The 14,028-nt window shown below is 39.0% G+C and overlaps 1 pseudogene; it reads right to left on the reverse strand.

Moving 5' to 3' along the window:
* Positions 1–1,288: 1,288 nt before the first annotated feature.
* On the reverse strand, positions 1,289–1,387 carry LOC132310615 (small nucleolar RNA R71; annotated as a pseudogene).
* Positions 1,388–14,028: the final 12,641 nt, after the last annotated feature.

Here is a 14,028-nt window from a genome sequence, read left to right on the forward strand (position 1 = left end):
CTTTTATAAATGTAAAACTCTTGGCCCTCATCTTAGAATCCCCACACTCTTAAAGTTAATTGTGGTGCGGCGACACACCGAGCGATCAGTTTTTGGCGCCGTTGCTGGGGATTGATTGATTTAATTAGATAACGTCGGATTTGTGAAATCGATTAGGATTAGTACTCTTTTGATCATGTCTTTACTTTACTTCTATTTTTCTTTTTGGTTACTTATTGTGTTGTTCTTACTTAACTAGGTGCATTGTTGGAAATGAAGAAAGCAAAGGAGCATTCAAGCAAGCAAAGAAAGTAAAAAGCTAAAAATTCTAAAAATTTGCTAAGCTAAGCTTTAAATTTGGAGTTAAAGTGCTAAAGGACCTTTGTGAGACTTTCTTTATTCAATCCCTTAGTTAAATCGTCGGCCCGCGTGGAGGCTTATTTTTAATTATTTTTGAATCATTGTTGTTAAAGTATAGGAGTATGAATTAAGTGTTTGTGGAAGAAATCTAATTGCATTGTTGTGAAGGCATAGTGTTTGTCATTCTTTGTGTTTCTTTGTGTTTTGCATTGTGCATGCATGGACGTCGTTCATTGAGACCAACTCTTGTCCCTCTTAATTTGTATCTTGAATCCATCGTTAGAAATCCTAGAGGAAGAGGAAGTTCAAATAGAACCAATCTATCAATGGATGACCATAATAATGATCATGTTGAGGACCTTGGTCAGATAGACCAACAAGGTATCCTTCATCCCAATGTGCACAATGAGAACATACAAGTACCATTAGGCATGCCTAGGCCATTCATTCACCAACCACCACAACAACAAGGCCAAATTCCATATGGAATGCCAAGGCCAATGTATGCTCCATAACCTCCCATCATCAATCAAGGAATTCAAAACCAAGGTGTTCATATTGTACCTCAAGTAGCTAATCCACCTCTTGCTTTAAGAGACCATTATGTGCCTAACGAGTATAATGTACCTACATGCATCCAATTGCCTTCGTTTAGAGCACATCATTATGAAATTAAGCCACAAACCATTCAAATGCTTCCTAACTATCATGGACTTCCAAGTGAAGAACCTTACAAGCATTTGGATGAGTTTCTTGAAGTATGTTCCACCGTAAAATATACGGATATGTCGGAAGAGGTTTTAAGACTCAAACTTTTTCCATTCACCTTAAAAGAGTAGGCAAAATATTGGTTTAATAATCTTAGGCCTTTTTCAATCACTTCTTGGGCAGAAATGCAACAAGAGTTCTTAAAGAAGTACTATCCGGTTTCTAAGACCAATGCCATGAGAACCTCAATTCGAGAATTTTCACATAGGGATGGAGAAATGTTTCATGAGGCATGGGAACGCTTCAATGAATTGCTTAGGAAGTGTCCACATCATGACATGCCCAAATGGCAATTAGTTCAATATTTCTTTGAGAGCTTATCGGACAACTATAAGGGTATGGTTGATGCTTCCATGGGTGGTTCATACATTGATAGGCATAAGGATGATGTGTGGCGTCTTTATGAGAGCATGAGTGAAAATTCTTTGCATAGAACACTATCATCCAAGAATGGTAGAAATTCACAAGGTAGGAAGAGTGTTGGCTTACATCAAGTCGACCATTCAAATGAAATAGCCGCCGAAATGAAGTCTTTATCTCAAAGGTTTGATCAATTTTTGATTAACCAAAACTCGGCAAACCAAGTATCTTCCTTCCCTAACCATTCTCGTCGTGCATCAAATGAAACATGCATAACTTGTTCTAGTGTTCTTCATTCTACTTCTCATTGTCCTCACAGACAAGTGCAAAATGAACCTAATGAACAAGTCAATGCAGCTTCTGTGAACCAAGGGAACAATCCTTGTGGAACTCACTATAATCTAAGTTGGAGGAATCATCTTAATTTCTCTTGGAAAAACCAAAGAGAGGGCTCAAACCATTCCCAAGGCGGTTTTCAAGGGAAGTACATTCCACCTCCACTTCAAAACCAAGGATCCCAAGGTCATAGACCTTATCAATCACAAGGAAACCAATTTGCTAATTCTCATTTTCCCAACCAATCTTATTCCCAAGGTAATACTAGAAGTCCCGCCTTTAAAGAAAAATTTTTGAATGCTTTGGGCACTTTAGAGGCTAACACTCAATTGCTTCATTCTCACTCTCAATCTATTGCGAAGCTAAAAACCCAAGTAGGGCAAATAGCAAGCACTTTTAATGCAAAAGAGAAGGGAAAGATGCCCATTAATGCCCCACCTAAGCAACAATGTGTTGTGAAAACCTATTCCTCATCGGAAGGCCACACCATTGAACATGTTAATGCGGTGACTACCTTGCGGAGTGGTAGGGTTGTGGATAATGAAGTTGGAATGTCCAATGAAGAGAGTGAACCGGTACAACCTCAAGTTGTCACCCGTCCCGTTTCATATCCCATTCCTCCTTCATTGCATATACATGACCTTGTAAATGAGAAAGTTTTGAAAAATGTGTTTGAAAAAGAAGTTTTGAAAAATGATGTTGAAAAATTTTTGTTGAAAAATGATTTGAAAACTTCTCGTGTTGAAGAGAGTTCGAAAGAAAATTTTGACAAAGTGTTTGAACCAAAAGTTCCATTTCCGAATGCTTTAAAAGGATCCATTTTAAAAGACAAGCAAAAGACAAAAACCAATGACATCATGGAAATGTTTAGGCAAACGAAAGTTAATCTTCCACTATTGGATGCAATCAAGCAAATTCCGATTTACGTCAAATTCTTGAAAGACTTGTGCACCCAAAAGCGGAAGAACAAGAGCCAAGCACCAAGAAAAGTGGTTTTGACCGAGCAAGTAAGCTCAATTTTGCAACATAACACTCTTCCAAAGTTTAAGGACCCCAGTTCACCCATTGCATCATGTATTATTGGTGATCATATCATTAATCGGGCGCTTCTTGACTTAGGAGCAAGTGTTAACCTTCTTCCAAACTAGGTTTATGTCAAATTGGGCCTAGGTGAATTGAAACCGACGTCGGTAGTTTAGCAACTTGCCGACCGATCCATTAAGAAGCCTAGGTATAATTGAGGATGTTTTGATAAAGATTGACAAATTCTTCTTTCCCGTTGATTTCGTTGTCATTGACACGGAACCGATCCCCAATCCTAAGAGCCAAATTCCCGTTATCCTTGGCCGTCCTTTCTTAGCAACCGTTAATGCCAACATCAATTGTAGGATGGGGATAATGAAGATCTCATTTGGCCACATGAAGGTGAAGTTGAATATCTTTAATCCCACACCCAATTCATTTGACAAATATGAAGGGGAGGTTAATGTTGTAGATGAATGTCATGATCTTCAATGTCAAGGAAATGAGCTTTTGTGTAAGACCAAAACTTCTAAAGGATCATCTTCAACCTTGCATTCTAAAAGTCTTGTTTCAAATTCTTGCTTTGAAAGGGCATGGAAGCCCAAAGGTTGTGATTACATAGACAAGGGACCAAAGGTTTCTTTTGAGCTTAATCCAACAAGTTCTTCAAAGAACCATTTGTTGGGTGGAGTTCAAAACATCTATCACCCCAACAAGGAGGGGATGCATTATAAGATCTTTGATCCGGCCTAAAAGATCCCAATGTTTTGCTAGAGACGTTAAAGACTGGAAAAGACATTTCTTAGGGTGTCAAAACCCTATTCCTCCCTCATTTTTATCTTACATTTCATTTCTTGCGAAGTCTAGATACTTGTTTTTGGTTCTCATATGCATTGAAATAAGCTTTGGTGAGGATTGCATGAGCTGTCATGTCATTATTGAGCAACTTGAGCTCGATCGATCGAACTCCATTCCGTATCCAACACTTAAAAAAAATTTTGACCTGCAGAAACCTGCATCCAAATCACCTCTCTGTCCTATCATTCGAACCAATTCCTAGATCTATCAGGAGATCTTCGATTGATCCAACTTCCAAGTTTGATCGATCTTCAAGTTCCAACACTTAGCCAGTTTTCTGAGCCAAAAACCTGCATATTTTTGCTCTCTGTCTGATCGATCAAACTCTTGTTTCGATCGATCTCAGTTCTTCATTTCATTATTTTGACTTTATTTTGACTTTTCAAATTTTTAAAAATCCAAAAATATTTTCACTTTTTTTTTATTTTCATTTCATTTTATTTTATTTTATTTTTTCAAAAAAAATTTCAAATATTCAAAAATATTTTAATTTATTTAGTTTTTAATTATTATTGTTTATTTAATTTATTAAAAAAAATCAAAAATATTTTATTCTATTTTATTTTACTTTATTTTCTAATTTTTAATTCCAATTTTCAATTTTAATTTTGCAATTTTCAAAAATTTCAAAAATCCAAAAATACTTTGAAGTAAGGTCATCAAAGTTCAATCGATCTCAGTTGAAGTTCGATCGATCGAACTCTGTCGGGAATGTTTTTAAAAATAGAATTGAGGGTTTTCTAGATCGATCTCACCCTCTCTGCAAACCCTAACCCCCCTCATCATCGCCATTGTGCCATCACTTTTCCCACCCCCGTTGAACTTTCCGGCTAGCATCTAAGCATCAATCTCTCTCTCCCTTCTCGGATTCATCTTTACTCTTCCATATCTCCACTTCTCTCATAGTTTGAGGTAAGATCCGAGAATGTCCTTCATGATTTAAGCTTCAATCTTGTGCATACATGCTTTATATGTTGAATACATACTTTATACATGACAAAATCCTCCATAGTTGAAGCTTGAAGCATTTGTGTCTATATATATATGTGTGTGTATATATGTGTATATATTTTTGATGATTTGATTCGATTTGGGAGGATGGGCCATGATTGGGTGATGGAATTGATTGATGTGTTGTGTTGATGGGCCCACGAACACATTCGTGTGGGCCCCATGCGTCCAAAGTCACAGATCTGTGACCTTTGAGTTTTCATCGTCGCATAGTTCGATCGATCGAACTTATATCTCAGATCGATCTTGAGAGATCAATCGAACTCATGTCTCTGATCGATCGAAGTTATGAGATCGATCTCACTTATTTTCGATCGATCTAACTTTTGTGATCGATCTCACTTCTTTTTATGATCGATTGAACTTGACAGATTTTACACACACACTTCATTCATCACATCTTATGTTCATGCTATCTCATATATACCCAATGCCTATGATATTCCATATTGGATGCATTTCATCCTTACATTGTTTAGCATGTTTCATATCCTACCACTTGCATAGATTCATGTCATATCTGTTTTGTCTATTTTACTTGACATTCATGTTTCTATATTGTGCTTAAAATTTATTATTCTGGCACTAACTCCCATTGCAAGTTTTTCTTTTTCTTTTTGCAGGCCATAGTTAATAGGAAGACCGTTGCCAACAGGCAACACGGGCCCCACCGACATATTAGGCCACGGACAGAGGAGCCAACAGAGCCCTCTTATGCACAGGAGGAGCCAGCACAGGCTACCCCACCTCAGTCACCATCTCATGAGGCTGAGGATGACCATATACCATCCACCTCTGCGGCTCATCCTACATTCACTCCATCACCATCTCCACCGCATATTGGAGCTGAGCATTCACCTATACAAGCTCAGCCAGCTCATCTGGAGTGTGATAGGCCCACGCCTCGATATACGTATATGACGATCGACCATAAGTCAGTGTTTGACACGGCCTTCTTCTCTAGATCGGTGCTGACCCGATCCGCCTACCATGATATCATTCAGAGGGGCATGGCTGCTATTCTTGCCCCCGTCACAGAGCCGGTCTACCCGCGGCTAGTACGGTTGTTCTACTAGAACCTCCGACCATCACCGCGTACCACAGCCGAGATGGTCACTTCTGTCGATGGCCATCCGATTACCATCACAGTGGACTCTCTAGCCCGCTCTTGCCGCTGTCCACACAGATATCCTCCAGAGCTTCAGGAGACATATCCGAGGATGTACAGGCCTTCATATGCTGATATGGCAGTTTTTCTCACAGGTCACCATGCCAGTGGTGAGACCTTCGCCACTCGGACATTCCTTCCAGACGACCTATGGTTCACCGATTCCGTTCTCTATCGGAACATATACATGGCCAGGCACAAGATCCAGAGGAGGGGCGATTATTTGACAGCCCTCTACGCCTTCTACACCGGGCACTGGGTGTCCATTGCCACACTCATCTGGCTCGTGATGAGGAAGCTATATAACAAGTACATCAGCAAGGAGATTCCCGGACAGGCTAAGTCTCTTCCATTCAGCCACCTCATCACCCAGATTTTGATCGATCAGCACTACCCCATCCATCCTCGGGAGCGCCCCGAGAGAGGTTCATGTCACTTCCTGAAGAAGGACTGGGACAAGAGCTACCAATACATCATTACTCGCCTGCAGGACCACGCAGTAGTGGCTGCAGCGGAGTTAGAGGAGGAGGAGGCACAAGCACAGGCCCAGGCAGAGGCATAGGCACCAGTAGAGGCAGCAGCAGCAGGTCCTGCGGCGGACGACGCACCAGTCCATCCAGCTGCAGATCATATAGATATTGACTTGGAGCGCCCTGTAGACGACACAAAGCAGTACTCTCCAGCTAGGTCGCCCATTCATGAGCAGGAGCAGACTCAGGAGCTTTCTTCTGATTAATCGATGCCTGAGGCTCCAGATCTGACCCCCGGCTTTGGAGTACGTCTGCAGACACTTGAGGATGTTGTTGTTGCCATACGAGCTGATCTCACAGCCCACAGAGCTGATTTTGTTGTCTTCCGCACGGATGTCGCGACCATGTTCCGAGATCTATCCAGAAACATCCGTGGAGCCCGACCTACTCATCCTACCTCATCCTCCTGAGTCTCAGTTCCTTCTATCTCATGATCCCTCTCTCCTATTGATACTTTACTTTTGTCACTGTACATTATTATTTTTACAGCTGGTCTGTCGGTTTTGATATTTTTATTGTACCTGTACTTTATCTATTATATATATATATATATATATATATATATATATATCTGTTTTTATTATAATTGTCATATGATTATATTCTCATATCTGTATGTTTGACTCTATCAGGTGCATCACAATGACTTCAGAGAGAGAGTGCTACCCAAGTTTCAGGACCACCCTTTTATCTCTCTCATCTATTTATCTGTTTATCCCATTTACACTTGCATGTCTACTGTGCACTGATTATCCTATTTTGTTATCTAATGAGTTTATCCAAGTGCTAATTTTCAGGACCACAGTTCATCCCAAGTTTAGGGGGGGCATGCCACCCACTTCGGATACTTCAGTCCCGATCATTCTTGCTTAGTTACACTGGTATACTCTTTCTTTTGTTCTCTTGCACATTGAGGACATTGTGCCATTTAAGTTTGGGGGGAATGGTGTTTTGCAATGTTAGTTTTAAATTAGTTTTAAATTCAAAATTTTAAGCATGACTTGTATATTTGAGGGATATTTCTATGATTGGTCCATATCTAGCTATGATTTTGATCTTTTGAGGACTACATTGCTTAAAATTTAAAAATTGTTTGACTTGAGAGTCCAATACTCCTTGTATGCCTTATGGATGCCATTTAGGAGTAAATTTTTTGAAAGATTGATATCTTGCTTACATTTGTGATCCACTTTTTCTTGATTTTGTGATTGCTTTGAGATTCATTTTAGGATCTACACTAGCACCAGTGCACACTAGCATTCATTTGTGGGGTACATGCTTTGTTGATTATTGAATTAGTTATATCCCAATTGAGCTAGTAGTGCATTGAAAGCTTTCATTCTTGATAAAGGTAGATAACAACCCCTTTTCACTAAGTAGCCAGGATTCTAGCCTTATCAAGCACTGAACTTCTCGCGCCGAAAGGTGGAGGGCCCAAACTCTAGGTTAATAATTGAATTAAAAAAAAAAAAAGGTTGCAAAAGCAATAAAAAGTGAGGACTTCTCCCAAAAAGTGAGAAGTGGGAAATGATTATATGGTTGTTGTCTTGATTTGTTGCCTAGTTGATTTGAGCTTGTAAGTCCGTAGGGGTATTTGAATACCGAATGCCCTAAAGCCGTCTGGTTTGGGAGTCATTGACCTAATGTTTGTCCTCATGAATCGCTAGAAAGCTTAATAGATCAACACATTGCACCATGCTTCCATCTTTGATCCTATTTAAAAAAAAAAAAAAAAAATCGAGTGAAAAGAATAAGCGCACCTAGAACAATAAAGCTTTAATAAAAGGTTCACTTTTTGTCTTGATGATCGGTACTAGATTTGTGTGCTAGTTTGAGGGTAAGGATGTGATTCATTCTTTAGTTGGCTTAGATAGTAACACATTTGATGCCGGTCCACTTAAAAAAATTCTAGAGTTGTTTTGATTTGCATGATCATTTTCTTGATGTGTGGAGGACCATACTTGCTTGCTTGATGTTGAGATTTTGGGAGATTGTTTGGAAATGTTTGAAAAATTAAATACTTGAGGTAGTTTTCTCCCAATGCTTGTTTGCAATATTGGTGCCGCTTTTGAAAGAATGAGCTTAATGTTTGTGAGTACCATTTTTGGAAACCCTCACGAGACTTCACTCGTCCACTAGGGGTAACCTAGGGGTTTAAAAGGCTTGTTGCATATGCTAAGTGCAATCGTGTTCCCTACGAAAGTGGCGTTATCCATTTATTATTTTCTAGTTCATAGTTGTATAGTTGTTCATTTCATTCCTTTACTTTCTAGTTCATTACTAGGGACTAACAATATTTAAGTTTGGAGGTGTGATGAGCGCTGAAAAGTGCATATTTAAACCCCTTAAGCTTAAGCATTCTAATACCTTTATCTATTTTACTTTACCGTTTTAGATTGATTTTGTATTATTTCCATTTACAGGCACTTATCTCGAAAATAAGCTAACTCAGCCAAATAAGAGCTTAATTGAAGCAATTCTGAGATTAAACAAAAAAAGGAGCAAAGTGGAGAAAGAAGGAAGCAAATGAAGCCAAAGGTGGGAAGTAGCAAAATTCGATCGATCCAAGTTCAACAGTCGATCGATCGAACAATGATCGATCTCAGCACTTCAAGATAGATTCAAACCTTGGCCCAAAAGCATAAAGTCCAAAAGTTCGATCGATCCAACACCACCCTTCGATCGATCGAACACTTTTGTCCTTATTCAAATGATTGATCCTATCCACAACTGTACCACCCACTAACCACTTTTGTCTTTTTCCCAAAAATATCTCCCAAAATATCTCGGATTTGTCTTTCTACAAGGAGAAGCTAATAGAATTCTAGGGTTAATTCTCTAGGGAGAAAAGTATCATTTTCATATCATCTCTTGGAGAGCAAACTTAAAGGAGAAGGAGGCTAGAGACACCATTGGAGACTCTTCATCAACCAAGGAGCAAATCTCTTCCATGGAGTTAGCCCTTGAGGGTTGGAGCATCATCACCATGAGTGGCTAGACATCCTCCCCAAGCATGTTTTTAATATCTTAATCTTGTGTATTATTGAGGGATTAGTGTTGTAATTGATGTTTTGACACTTTGATATATATAAATCTTGTTTATTCAATGATTTATGTGGTTTAATGCTTCCAATTGATCATTTCATTCTATCCATATGTCTATGTATGCTAGAATAGATGTTCATGTGCTAGTATCTAGATTTTGTGTTATTGATGCATGTCTATGTGTATTGATGCTATAGATTTGGAGATTGTCAAAACATAGTGCTTAAAGGAATGCTCTTGTGATTCTCTTGATGGTTCATACTTATTCCTTGATGGATTGTGCCTCTCCCCTAGTTTATTTTCATGCTAGTAGTGTAGATGTAGTGTAGTTGTAGTGTAGTGTTAAATGGAAGGACAATCTATACTTGTTGTTTGATGATCCAAGCTTTTGAATGCAAATAGCATATGTCTCTATCCTTGTGTTGTATTTGGATTGTGAGCTTAATGAAAGGATTAATGACTTGTTTTGATGTATTGTGCCTTTCACATATTGTTTAGATAATATATGCTTCATTGTTTAGATATATTGTACCTTTCACATGATGTTTAGACAATACATGCTTAACTAGTAATCCTTGCTTGTTGAATCAACCAAACACACACACACACCAATATTACAACACATCATTTGCCCTCATTAATCACTTGTCAATGATATAGATATGCATTGCGTGGTGGTGATCTCTAAACCCTAAGATCTCTCTCTCTTACTTACTCTTAATTGCATTCTTTTGTTATCATTTAGTTTAATTTAGTTGTTATCTAATCAACCAACCAACCAATTGTTTGATCACTCGACCTACTAGCCCTAATAGCGATTCCACGACCTTGCTCGATCCTCACAATCCCTTGGGATGATCCCTACTCACCCTAGCTATATTTTTAGTGAAAGGTAGTAGTGGCTTTTATAAATGTAAAACTCTTGGCCCTCACCTTAGAATCTATACACTCTCAAACTTGATTGTGGTGCGGCGACACACCGAGCGATCAAGAGAGAAGGTGGCAGCTCCATGGGCATCCGTGGCTACCGGCCAAGAGAGGAAGAAGAAGAAAAAAATCTGATTTTTCTTCTTGAAGTCCCCTATTTATAGAAAATCTCAAAAAATGCCCCGGAAAGGTCCTACCAGTTCTGGAAAAGTGGATTTTGAGCAAACGTGCTCAAATGACAAAAATCTATGAATGAAAAAGATTTTAAATGAGAAAATATAAACAACGGAAGAAACAGCATCGAAAATTGAGTCCCGAGCAGAGAGATATGCCCCAAACAAGTTTGGCGATAACGGGGGCCAAAAACTCTGAAACTGGAGAAAAACGACCAGAACGGAATTCTAAGAGTACACGACTCCACAAAATGTGAAAATAAATCCTGTACGAGGATCCAGGCTCCAGACGAGGTATTTTTGCAACAACTTTCGTTAATTGCACAATGACCCATGCAAAAAGGGTTAATTGCACTAATGACCCAGAATGAAAATAACTTCCAAAAATATTTACTTAAAAATCCCGGAAATAAATTATCTTCAAAAGATACTTACGAAAAACACCCTGAGAAAAGAAAATAATTCCAAAGAACTATGCATCCATGCCCCAATGGACACTATGAGCAACCAGAGTACTTTCTTGCAAAAGTAAAGATACGTATTTCGTGGAAACCACTAAGGATGAAGATACATGAAGTCAAAAACTAACTTTGAGCACGAAAAGTGAGGTTTTGCCAACAAAGTGACAAACGGGGAAAAGACATAATAGGGAAAAAGATTAAATAGGGAAAAGGACAAAAAAGCGAATAGTGTCCGAAAAATAAAAATGTAGAAATGACTCGGTCTTTAAAAGAAGTTGTCAATCCAAACGAAAGAGCCTCAGAAACCATTTCCAAACACTCGAGACGACACTAAGTGACAAGAAACAGAACTCGGAAAAGAAAATTAAACGGAAAAAAAATTATCCGTAAAATTTCAGAAAAAGGAAAGGAAGGAAAATGACCGGATCATTACAACCTACCCTCCTTAAAGGAATTTCATCCCCGAAATTAGGAACATACCGGAAAAGAACAGAATGGGGACCGAACAAAAGGTCAAACCAAAGACAACTTATAAAGCACTGAAGGACAACTTTAGAAGTCCCAAGATCAACTGGAGGAACGCAAAACCACGAACTAAGACAACACCTCATATGAAACGGCACGTTAACTCAATGTCAACCACCAAGAGAATCCCAAGACAACGAACGTTGAATCACAATAAAAAGAAAGAGCGACAAGGCAGTACGAACAGCGACCAGAACCCGCCCACACTTACTTGTCAGTAAGATAGCATGACAGTATGAGACACTAGTTCATGACATGCCCCAACCAGGTCAACTCGGAAAACCTATCGATATGGATGCCATCAATGTCGAAAATGATCATTACCAAAAGCACTGCGGAAACTAGGCATCTGCGAGAGTTGGGGTAGCTAATCCCAAAACTCTAACAATAATGTCATAGGTACCGCTACGCTCAAGGCCTTAGATCTAGAAGCTACGAAGGAAAAGGAAATGAAACGCTGCCTCCCTGGCCCGCGTTTCACTCCACCAGACAAGGACTGTGATTCTACGCTCACATGAGCCTTACTCGCATCAACCGTCAAACTAAGGTCACGAAACACCCAACCAAGAAAACAGACAAGCAGGTTACTGATATGGGTCATTACAGAATGAATTTCTCCTATCCAAGGAAAAACTTCGTAAAACAAGAATGCATTCAAGGGATACGACAGACCCTAAGAGACAACATCAAAACCAAACGTAAAAGTAAACAGCTAGCATGCAACATAGCAATGGACAATCTACTCACGCAAGTAGTAAGATCACATAAAGCATGTCAGTGTATACAGGAAAAGAACATAAAGCATGACGATATGCTGCATATAATCATGTCAAGATGAACAAGCGTATATAATGTACTCAGACAGACGAGCATACACTATATGCTAAGATAACAAGCAGGTGCAATGTGCTAAGGAAAACAGGCATATATCATATGCTAAGATAGTCAAAGTAAGCTTCTAAACAAGTTGCCACATAAGCAAACAGACATGTTATCAAATCAAAACATATTATCAAGAAGCACGTAAGTACATGGTATAACAACATACGTAAATGAAAAGCGCAAGGTATGCCGACATAAGTCACATATGGTCATGCTAACCTAAGCATGTAGACATGATATCACACTAGAACATGATAGCAACACACACCATGTTATCAAGAAGCATATATATACACATAAAGTATGATTAACAATTAATAGATGCCTCAAAACACCTGAGTATGTCAACATGTTATCATACAAGATATGTTATGAAAATAAAATGACATATCAAAGCAAAACAACGTGAGCATGATATGCACCGAAAACCCGTCATCCAAGGTATTCGAACCCGGACGCTCTGATACTACCTGTAACGACCCTGGATTTTTCAATCTAGTGCATTCTGTGACGACCCAAACTGGATCCAAGATGCGGAAGCAGAAAAAAAAAAAAAAAAAAAAAAAAAAAAAAAAAAAAAAAAAAAAAAAAAAAACAAGACAACGGTCTCTAAGGCACAACACACCTCTAAGACACTTTGATAACCTTCCATGAGGTCATGGAACTCAAATGAGCCAAGCAATGAAGCAAGAATGCCAAACCCGAAAAGAAATGAACCAAGGGCAAAATGGTCATTTCGCACTAGAATGGGTGCCACCGTGCACACCATTGGAAAGACAATGAAAAATGAACAAGGTTAGACTCATGAATCACTTGATTCTGAGTCCGTACGGGAAAGATATGACTTTAAAACAAAGTGGCCTTCTCCGTTTAGGATTACCACAAACCTATCTCACTAAAACTAGAATAACTCTCACTATAGGTGGAGTTTCGATGAGTGGTTAATACCATTGGAAAGCTAACTTCTAGTTCTTGAAGTTAGGCTCAAGAATGAGCTAATTAGATGAGAAATGAAGGAGTTATGACCTTCTGAAGTCAAAGCAACAAAGCTAACCAAGGAAAAGATATAGAAAATGCTCCTAGGGAGGATCGGTCGACCGAAATGCAACCATCAGCCAGCCGAAACGCAACCGTCGGTCAGCCGAACCCCAATGTTCAGCTGGCCGAAACACCATTTTTCAAGAAAAGCCTACTGGAATGGTCTCGAGGGAATCGTCAGCCGACTGATGGATCCTCATCAGCCGACTGACACATCTGCTGCAGCTCAAAAAAGCTGTTGCAATGTGTGTGTGTGGTGCTAGGTCTATCTCTAAAGCACTATATGCTTTTTACATAATCCGGACATGCTTCAAAACATTTTCTAGTCTCATTCAAGCATCTAAAACATGCCAAAACAAAGCGGAACTCAAATAACACCCCCATGCATCAATTTTCATGAAAATCACCCAAAAATAGTTCTAAAGTTGAAACTCAAGAGTTTTGTGAAATGTGGGCATGCACGCAAACGTAAAAAGATATTTAAGATGTGTCCCAATGGTCCGCGGCTTCAAAATATCTCAAATGCAAAATATGACCTCTCAACGGCCAAAAATGCCTAAAAACAATATAAATTGAACCATAAT

Source organism: Cornus florida, unplaced genomic scaffold (genome assembly GCF_030987335.1).
Source record: "Cornus florida cultivar Cherokee Brave unplaced genomic scaffold, ASM3098733v1 CherokeeBrave_3.0.0_Hap2_Chr05, whole genome shotgun sequence".
Taxonomy (NCBI): Eukaryota; Viridiplantae; Streptophyta; class Magnoliopsida; order Cornales; family Cornaceae; genus Cornus; species Cornus florida.